Here is a 10,429-nt window from a genome sequence, read left to right on the forward strand (position 1 = left end):
CACCAAGATCTTCTCCAGTTGTAGGTGTGATGACTTGATAACGGTGGTGATCTCCTGCCATGGCAAGCTACAGGCAAAGATACTGAGATGGGTGATGTTGCTACACTTCAATAACGATGCTGGCAGTGACACTGGGCGGCTGGGCTGCAGAGAACGGATGTGCACAGACCTCACACTGCTGTGGTGGACATTGATGGCTACATCATAGGCACGCATGAGTGCAGGATGGTCGGTACCAATGATCATTACACGCATGCACTGCAACACAGCAGCAATACTGGACATGGGATGGGTGTCGTTGCCATGGTGATGAGAATACTCAGCATAGCACAGCAAGGCGAGGTCCAAGTTTCTGCAATGCTCCTCCGTTATGTCGTTGTGGAAGGGACTGTTCTGAAGCAGTGGCTTATCTGGCTTGTTAGCAGTAAGAGACTGTGCGAGTACCTCTTTACCCATGCGTCGGAGAGCAGTAGCTAGTGTAGCAGTCGATGCGGCCGGGCAGCGATCCACCCAAGCCAGCAACATTGTACTCAGGAACTGCTCACCGCTAGACGATGGACCGTATTTGCTGCGATTCTCAACGTACTGTCTGGAGGTAGGCATAACAGGCCCCTTGATATGACAATGTCGTCTGAGGAGTCACCCACCGCACCAGCAGATGTAGACCTTGCTGTGATGGACAATCAGGAGATCCGGCATCTCGCCAAGAGTCACAGACTGGAACACTCGGGACTTTCCCGTACCCAGATAGTCAAGCTTCTTCGCGACAACGGTATTGGTTCGTCGACAAACTCAGCAGGTCAGTCTGACAAGGTGCGCGATGTTGTTCAGCAGGCATTGGCCGATATTGCAAAAAATGTTAAAGAATTGGCCGCCAAGGTAGCCCTAATTTCTGCCTTGCAGTTGGAGGTGTCGTCCCTTCGAGGAGAATTGGCGGCTCTCAAAGAAAGGAACTCTGATCATGACCCTGTACAAACTAGCATACCTGAACCTCAACCCGTACGTGTACAACCGCCTGCTGACAGCGTCAGGTTGTACAGCGCGGCGGCACGTGCACAGTCGTCACAGGTGCGAGCACGGGATAACACATGGGGAGGCCCCAGCCAGCAGGCCAGTACTACACGACCCCAAACAAGTCACCCAGGCACTCAGGTCACGTCGTAGGTCTACTATGAAAACCGGCCCAAGCGCTCTGATCAACTACAGGGAGGATCCCGCACAAAATGTTGCGCTTTGTATGTAGGCAATGTCGTGGCAGTCCGTGCGCCAAATTCAAAAAAGTCGTCTAGAAGTTGCACTTTTATTTGCAACCGCGGGAAATTTGAGAGGTCTGGAGAAGAAAATTCTCAATGGGACTCAAAATTGACAAACAAGACGACGACCAGCGCTCGAGCATAGTACCTTTTCGCCATTCCTTCGTGCATGATACCTATTCTAATTGATAAACACTACCCTCATGTTTCGTTTCATGCGCAACGGACGAAGCGAAGTGTCTTTTTTCGTCCACGAAAGAAAGGTAAGGAAATTGTCGTCTTCGCGACACCCTTCGGATTATTTAGTGGGGCATTGTGGGCCAAGGATATTTTTTCTTTTTCTTTACAACTGTCCCCAGGTACTGAGACGGCGCTGATATCCTAGGAGTTCTGTTAGTGCAAAATGCCAGGTTACTGACTTATGGCGAGGTTTGTCCACCCAAAAATATGGGCCCTGAGATTTCTTGGATAACATACACACATAATACAGTGAATGGTATTGCAGTGGGCATCCAAAACGGTTGAACCAAACAAATATGGTATGATACCTAGAGGCTAGGCACACAAAAATCACTCAGGAATTGGACGCAAGTCCCGGGACCTTGGTGCGTCATTACACCCGGACATTGAATGTTTGCCGGCACACGGCTTTTGCTCCACCACTTCATACAAGTTTACGCACTCACTCAATTCGAAAGACTGGAACGAGACCAAACCGAATGTGACAACTAAGAGCGAGTTGTGCATTTGTTGGAACAACGTTCGGGCATTGCGAGAAGGATATCAGCAGGGTCCAACAATGGCAGCAACAGCACCAGGTGATTATGGAGTACCAAGGAGCTTGTATCATGCACATTACAGTGAGCAACAAGAGAAACCGTACTGTGGTACGTGAAATCAGAGCCTGGGCAGGATGATCGACACTGTACACTGTGCTACAGCGCCTCAATTGTGCGAGAGAAAACAAACAGACCAGCAAGCACAGATCATGAACTGGTACACAACATTGACAAAGCACAAACCGCACAGCAAAGTTACAGGGCATAGCCGAGCGTTTTGTTGCCAATGAATTGCTTGAGAAGGGAGCAGTATTCCTTGTAACATTGCATGGAGTAAACGAGAACGCAGAGTCAGAACCAGGCGTAACAAGGCAAGACGGCTACTGTACAGGGGCAGGCTTGACGATCACTTGCATACTCGCAATTTTGGTACAACCAGGAAATTAGGCATCACGTCATACCGAAGTGGCTTCAACACGCTACATTGCATTCATAGCTGTACGGTGAACCTGTTACACGAGCTTCTGTGAAACAGACAGCATGCCAATGACCTGCAAGCACCAACAAATGCAGCCGGTAAAACAAACACAGCCGGTAAAACAAACGCTACATAACTGCCCAACATAAACTTGTACATGCTGATGAGAAGCAAGAATGTGCTTGATGTTGGAAGTTATGCTCGCATATTCAAAAACATGCATGGAAAAACATCAATGACATTGTTCACGAATACAACAGAAACATCATACAGGGAGAGTAAGTAATCCTTCCTCCGTTTTGTATACGCGCACGCGCGCGCGTGTGGTAGATAAATCCGTTTGGCATGACTTTCGATCGAGGTTGCGTTCACCGTAGAGATAGGTGAACTCGAAGCCAACACCTCTCACTTTCGCTCTACTGCCCCTTTGGGGCCGATGCGATCCTTGTGCTAAGTTGTGGTAGTGGCTCAACAGAACAGGACAGGTGTGTGTGTGTGTGCACACGCGCGCGTGCGCGCATGTGTGTGTGTGTGTGCGTGCATGTGTATGTGTAAGTGTGATTTCTGAACTTTTTTCACAATCGTATAAGTTTCAAATTTTCGTGAAAACCCAGCTACACTGTGACCGGTACAATCGCATGTCGTTTACTAGTATCTGGCGGTCAGTCACATGGCATGTCGGGTATCCAACAGCACCGCACTGACAGCTTATAGACCTTATATTTAGTATTTATAGTCCTACTTCAAGTAAATGTAGACAGTCAGCATCATGAAAGTTGCCATTACGTAGAGTTAAATACAAGCCAGTCTCTAGAGATGAGCACGACTGTCTCAGGGTAATACTAGTGATAAATACAGGTACTTCGAAGTACTGTCTTTTTTATCTGTTAAGTTAACACAAGATGGCTTTGTAGCTTCAGTCGTCCAGAATATTCATTTTATTCCGCGGTTGCCGCATAATCGACACGCAACTGTACTTGTGCAAATCTCCAAACGCTACGTAATTGGCCGACATTTACTTGTCCACGGTGATGAGAAGCACGGCTCCTAATTTTTAAATCATGAAAGGATTACATATGCAGGTACATGCATACAATGTGCACTATCCTGAAGTCGTGCGCAAATATTCAAAATCATTCACCGAACACAGAGAGGCGCACATACCGTAAAGTACCGCGAGAGCGCCCCACCTTGATTTTGCTGCGACAGATTTATATAATACAGCCAGGGAAAGGAAAATCGTGTGGCAGAGTGCAACGAAGTTCGTACGGTGTGAGCAACTTAGTGTACTAAGGTCACACTAAGCAGGTTTTTGTGTGGAGCTCGTGTCCGCTCGAAGGCACAGATTGTCTGCAGAACGTGCAATATGTGTACAAAAATCGTGTCGTATAACCTACAGACCGGAGACCACCCCCACAATACGACCCCGAAAGGACGAGATGGTGGGGCGCTCTGGCGGTACTTTACGGTACATGTAAATACGAAGGAACCACATGCGCAGCAAGGAGATTAGTCATTACTTTACTTATGAGTTGATGGATAGAAGTTTCCTTTCAGCTGACCATTAGCACTCATGAAAGCAATAGTGAGTGCTGTTGTTCTGATTCACAGGTATATATTCGGCACTTAGCGCAATGTGTTTTCGAAGCTAGGCACACGATTTGCATGAGGAAATCATGCAAAGATGTGGCATAAGGCCCTACAAACATGACCTAGGTAAAGGGATGCTATTATTTGCATTTGCAGTACTTTGCCATAGGATAATTTGTGTCTGATTGTGTTGATCAATTTCACATAATTTCACGACAGGTCATAGTTTATTTAGTGGGGTGTTGTGGGCCAAGGATCTACGACCATGTCTTTTGCATTTCGAACAAGTAGACACTTTCAACAATTCATACAAAAAATGCCTTCAGTGCAAAACATACCGTTCGGACACACCAGGCAGTCCTTTCCAGCCTTGATTTTCAAGTGCAGACGTATCCACGATGACCTTCGAGTGAACTGCGGCTTGGAACACTTTGAATACGAACCACACACTCAAACTAACTAGACCACCGCATAGCTAGTGTATTCACGGAGCCAAAGAAGTCTCCTTCTGCCCCCACAGGGTCTTGCTTAGTTCTCTAGAAGGGACGAGAGCCATACCTAAATTCAATAAATTCTCCAATTCCAAAAGCCTCAAATGAAGGCGTCTTGGTGACTTCGTTTCCCGCGGTTGCAAATAAAATCAGCCCTTGAGTACCCCTTGGCGCACGGACTGGTGGGTGCACATCAGAATCGATCGCCAAATGGTGTGAACGCCGAAATATACCTGTCATCAAGTGCTCCGTGTCTGAGACAAAGTACTTCGGGTTGGCCTTTGCTCACGTAATTCTACCAATACAACACAAAGCTACTGTTCTGGAACCGGAATTCTGGCCTTCAAACGTCAGAGTTCGAGAATGGCGCTTCAAGGCTGACAGTGTAGCAACTGGTCGAGCTGCAGAGGAGCACTAAATGTTCTGTTTAAATCCTCACGCAGCCCCCTTTCAACCCTTGAACCCTCATGCACCTATCTTTCAGCCACGAAATATTTGCCCCACTGTAAATCCCCTACAGCATGAATTAATTAAAAGTAACCTCAAAATAGGATTCTTAAATGTTTGCCATCTTCTCAATAAAAAGCATGACATTGAAGATTATATTCTTTCCCATAAAGTTGATATAATGATGCTGGCAGAGACTTTCCTAACAACCTCCGTTTCCGATGACATCCTACGCATACAGAATTACACCCTGGTCAGACGCGACAGGCCAACTCATGGCGGAGGCTTAGCAGCATATGTAAGAGATCATCTCCGAGCCCGAATTGTGAAGGCTGACACCCAGGTGGAAATGCTCATGTTAGAGGTCAGTGGGCAGCGTTCCAAGGTTCTCCTTGGTGGTGTGTACCGTCCTCCAGGCACTCCTGTGCAATTCTGGCAAGACTTGACGAATGCACTAGACACTGTCATCTCCACACTTCCCACATCACCTCTGGTCCTTGTTGGAGACTTCAATGTCGATGTAAGCTCCCGCGACAGCCCCCAGCTAAACAGCTTGCTGCACCTGTGTAATTCTTTCGACATCAAGAACCAAGTGGACAGTCCTACCAGAATTGGACCCCAAGGCAGCCAAACAACCCTGGATCTCGCTCTGGTCGGAGACGATCATGTGAACTCTTGTGTCGTAGTACCTTGTACAATCAGTGACCACTTCGCTCTGGCACTTGATTTGCGACTCACAACGTCCTGCACACCGACCGTGCGACGTGGCCGTAACATTGCAAGAATTGATATGGGTCAATTTGCACACCACCTTCTAAATAGCGATCTAGAGAACTTCTGCTTTGCGCGGACAGAAGATGAAATGTGGGATATGTGGCTGGAGAAACTTGTCGCGGCCTTGAACACTCATGCTCCTATCCGTCTACACCGCCCAAGAGCTCCTACCCGGAAATCCTTCCCCTGGAAGACGCCAGCTCTACATGACCTAGTCCAGCGACGTGACGCGGCCCATCGACGGTGGAAAGCATCACCTGCAGACCCGGCACTACGCAATGTCTTCACTTCTGCCCGAGACGAAGCCAAGTGTATGTCACGACATCTCCGAGCCATCTACTTTAGGGACCTTCTTGCTGCTAGTCAGGCCAACGCACGAAAAACCTGGCAGACCATCAACTACCTCAGCGGTCGTAACAAGTCCTCAGTTCCACCAGCCGTCAGTGTCTCACAGCTCAGTGACCAATTCAGCGGTGTTGTGTCAGACCCAACTAGACCACTACGTCTCTCAGCCCCATTGGGTCCCACGAAGAAGGAATGCCTCGAAGAATTTGCTCCAGCAAGTGTGCAAGAGATCGCTAAGCTGCTCTCCAACATCGACGTGCGCAAAGCTGCAGGCAGCGACCAGGTTCCAGCTGCAATCCTCAAACACTGTTCTCCTGTCCTTGCACCGTCCCTCACCATACTAATCAATGCATCTCTGGCTTCTGGTGTTGTTCCTGCATCTCTGAAGATTGCGGATGTTCGTCCCCTCTTCAAGTCAGGCGACAAAGCTGTCGCTAAGAACTATAGACCAATATCGTTATTACCAATAGTTTCCAAAGTCCTAGAACGGGTAGTCCACACGAGACTCTGTAAGTTCCTCTCCGGAAATTCCTTGTTCCCCGCAAACCAGTTCGCATATCGCCCACTTCACTCCACAGAAGATGCCCTGACATTGGCTGTAGACAGATACTTGGAGGCAGCGGATCAGCAGCGCCATACAGGTCTTGTACTTGTCGATATGAGCAAGGCCTTCGATAAGGTCAAACATCAAATTTTGGTTACAGATCTATTTCAGCTTGGTATTACCTCAACGGCTCTCAGTTGGTTCATGAGCTACCTAACTGACCGCCATCAGCGAGTCGTCCTGAGCAATGGCCAGTCGTCCGCCCTCTCTCCCTGTGAGTGTGGTGTTCCTCAGGGAAGTGTGCTGGGTCCTCTTTTGTTCTCCATCTACACAATAGAAATAGAACAGATCACAGCTCCAGCCCACTCACAGCTGTTTGCTGATGATATCCTGCTAGACGCCATCAGTCAATCCGTCGAATTCTTGAATTTAACCCTCTCCCGTTCAGTCTCCAACCTGGCCAACTTTCTGGAAGAAAGAGGCTTAATACTAAATCCCTCCAAAACCCACGTTCTAGCCCTTCATGCGTCTCGCAGGCAGCCCTTGTTACTTAACATAGAATGCAATGGAAATCCCCTAGCTCAGACCACAAATGCTCGATATCTAGGTCTGCATCTCGACACCCAGCTTCGGTGGGAGACTCAAGTTGCAACTATTACACGGAAGACCTCCCAGAAACTGACGGCGCTGCGAGCCATTCGCTCCTGCTTAACTGAGCAACAAGCCCTGCTATTTTACAGATCGTTAATACTACCGGACATGTTGTATGGATCTAATGCCTTCTTCTCGGTTCTCTCTGCGCACCAACGGCATCAGCTTTCGGTCCTCGACAAGCGATGTATCCGCTGCGTTGCCAACCAGCCATTCCCCTCCCACACAGATCCCATCTACACCCGTCTAGGCCTCATCCCCATCATCCAAAACGCCCACTGTAAACTCCGCCTCCTCATGCTTCGTATCCACACCGCCAGAATTAGTAATCTCCTGTCCAAGCGCCTACGTCGCCAGACTGAAGGCGTCACTCGGATCAACGATCCAAATGCGTATGTTGTCCCTGCCACCAGGCGAGTCTCTGGTGACTGTCGGCCGCTCGTTTCTGCTGTTAAATTATGGAACGCCCTGCCCCAAGAGTTCAAGTCCCTCGCCTGCCATAGATCATTCAAGAGACTTTTAAAGGTTTATTTTTATGGTTAGCCAGCATCTAGGCTTGGACTTGGAGTCGTGACTCAACTGTGACTCAACTGTGCTTTCTTCTTCTTTCTTTTTCTTTTTTTCCCTTTCTCTTTTTTCTTTTTGAGTATTTGCAGTCTGTGTTTTCTGTGTTTTTCTCTCTTTCGTGGAGGCTTGCTTGTTGTATCCTTGGCTCTCGGCCGTTACTTTATCGCCATCATAATATAGGGCACCATTGCCCGTTTGGTCTGCGATACAAAATAAAATTTCAACAACAACAACAACAACTGTTCCCCACTTCGTCCATCGATTTGGTCGGATAGCAACTCTTCTCATAGGCGATGGATTTCCTCGTAGTTTAATCCGGCGCTGAGGACCTCGAGCATATCCAGTGAAAACATGTTCAGTGCCATCCTGTCAGCCAAACCTTCACTGTGACCATCCCAGTTTTGCCCTTCTCTCTCTTCTGACTTTACCCGCGTAAGTAGACTGTTGATCAAGCAGTCAGCTTTCGCCGCGTCCAGCTGAGCCGATAGCAGCATCCAGAACGTGCGTAGGTGCTTGGTGACGGGTCCCAGTGACTCAACCAGGTGAACAACATGTGCCAATGTTGTCGTCTTGTGTACAGCCACGTAGCGAGCAGCCAGAGACTCTTGTAATGACAGATGGCTGAACATCCATAACCGGTCCTTATCCCTGCTGCTGTTGTCGGCAAGTACAAGAAGGCCCAGTGACTTTGCTTCCCTGGCAATCGAACGTGCCTCCAGGTCACAATCAGTGAATATCAACTGCTGTTTGCTCAGCATGCTGAAAGAGAACTTTCCGAGATCCAGGATGAGGCACCGCACACGAGCAGGGATGGCATTCCAACTCTTGTACAACTCACCGGTGTGACGCTCCGCTACTTGGATGGTCATCATCTCAAAGATATCCGAGAGACAACGGGGCAGCGTGCGTTTACGACAGTGGAACATCTTGCACGTCTGCATGGCCAGGAATGGTGTAGCCATCATACTAGCAAGGTTCTGGTCACGCCGTACTGCAGTTACCAGTGCCGATGCTTCTTCCGCTGATCTCAGCACCTTTCCGTTGTACTCCTCTACATCCTCTTGCCGGAAACCCACAAGTTCCACACGCCGATCAAACTGCTTTTGATCACACAGGCTCAGTAGCTCGATGCATGGCCGTGACGTCACTACCAGACGAAGTCCCTTCACTTTAGACCCTTTGATGATGTCACGAACAAAGCCACTACACTCGCTAAGGCGGATCTCGTCAAGACCATCTAATACTAAGCACACTCGATGCGCATGCTGGCGTACAAAGCCATCGATGCTCATGCGCTCATCGCTCGTAAACTCTCCCTGCTCTTCCACACCAAGCAGAGAGCATATATTCGTTGCTTTTCTCACCTCCTCGTGTCGCAGCTTTCGCGCTACCACCAGGTCAAACGACGTCCACATTTCTTCCCGGGCCCATTTCAATGGAGCCACTTTCGTCAAGGCGAATGTTTTTCCGCAGCCAGCACTGGCTACAACCAAGATGCGATAGGTTCGACCACCGCTAGAGAACTCCAGCATCTGCTCTTTATCAAGATCGAAGAGACTTTCCAGTGAGATATTCTCCAAGCTACTGGCCGCCTGTGTGAAAACATGTTCCACACGCCACACGTCGCCAATCGAATCAAAACTCGCCTCACTGAACTGATCTCGGAGCTCGGGTCTCGACAAAATGATCAGTCTCACTTGCACGTCTGAAACGCTGGGTTCGTTGAGCCCTTCCTCAACCATGCCTTCTCCCATATCTACCGTAGCGCTTACATACTCCTCAACTAGCAAATCTCTCAACCTGCACACTGCCTCGGGTATGTTTCTTACCTGATCTGCTTGACCAGTGGCAAGACTTGCTTGTGTGCTGGCAGACTCGGTCGCTGCACGTTCACCGCTATTCTGACTTGATCGCTTCGCTACATAGTCCTTTCGACTAGTGTTCTTTTTGCTCGCCATGACGAGGCTGAATAGTTCACAAATCAAAACCTACTAGTACAATCATAAACGAACTCTTTTCCTCCTTTCCCACTGTAGTACTACCTACCACAGTAGCATAATGTCTGCTGCTGATTCCACACTCAACTTTAAAATCTCGCAATGTGATAACAAAGCCAAACTCAAAGGCAACGGACTTTGTCTGTCCCGTAAGTTACTAACACTCAAAGTACGCGAAGCTCGTTCTGTCGCAAGAGCGGCAACAATCTCGGTCGGATGACTTGATGCTGCCTTTTTCTTTCAAGAACCACGGTAGTACTTGAAAGTGCTGTAGCAGTGACTAGTCGACAGTCAAGTGGTGTGCTTCACTGTACGAAGAGTGCTCAATACCCATGTATTATGATTTATACCTCATTCCATATTCACCCACATACAATTGGCCATCTACATAAGTGGTGCATATTGCTGAATATTCACCGCTTATATTCACCAGTAATATTCACCAGTAATATTCACCAGTAATATGTATATAATATAACCTAACCAGTTGATTATATGGGAAATATAAACCTG

At 48.3% G+C, this 10,429-nt stretch overlaps 1 long non-coding RNA gene across 1 annotated transcript; it reads right to left on the reverse strand.

The window, feature by feature from the left end:
- Nucleotides 1-1,879: 1,879 nt before the first annotated feature.
- On the reverse strand, nucleotides 1,880-4,769 carry LOC135824895 (uncharacterized). The gene is made up of 2 exons (XR_010554964.1): nucleotides 4,439-4,769; nucleotides 1,880-2,583 (listed from the first exon to the last, which is right to left on the reverse strand). It is a non-coding gene; the product is annotated as an uncharacterized LOC135824895 (long non-coding RNA).
- Nucleotides 4,770-10,429: the final 5,660 nt, after the last annotated feature.

This window comes from Sycon ciliatum, chromosome 9 (assembly GCF_964019385.1).
Source record: "Sycon ciliatum chromosome 9, ocSycCili1.1, whole genome shotgun sequence".
Lineage (NCBI taxonomy): Eukaryota > Metazoa > Porifera > Calcarea > Leucosolenida > Sycettidae > Sycon > Sycon ciliatum.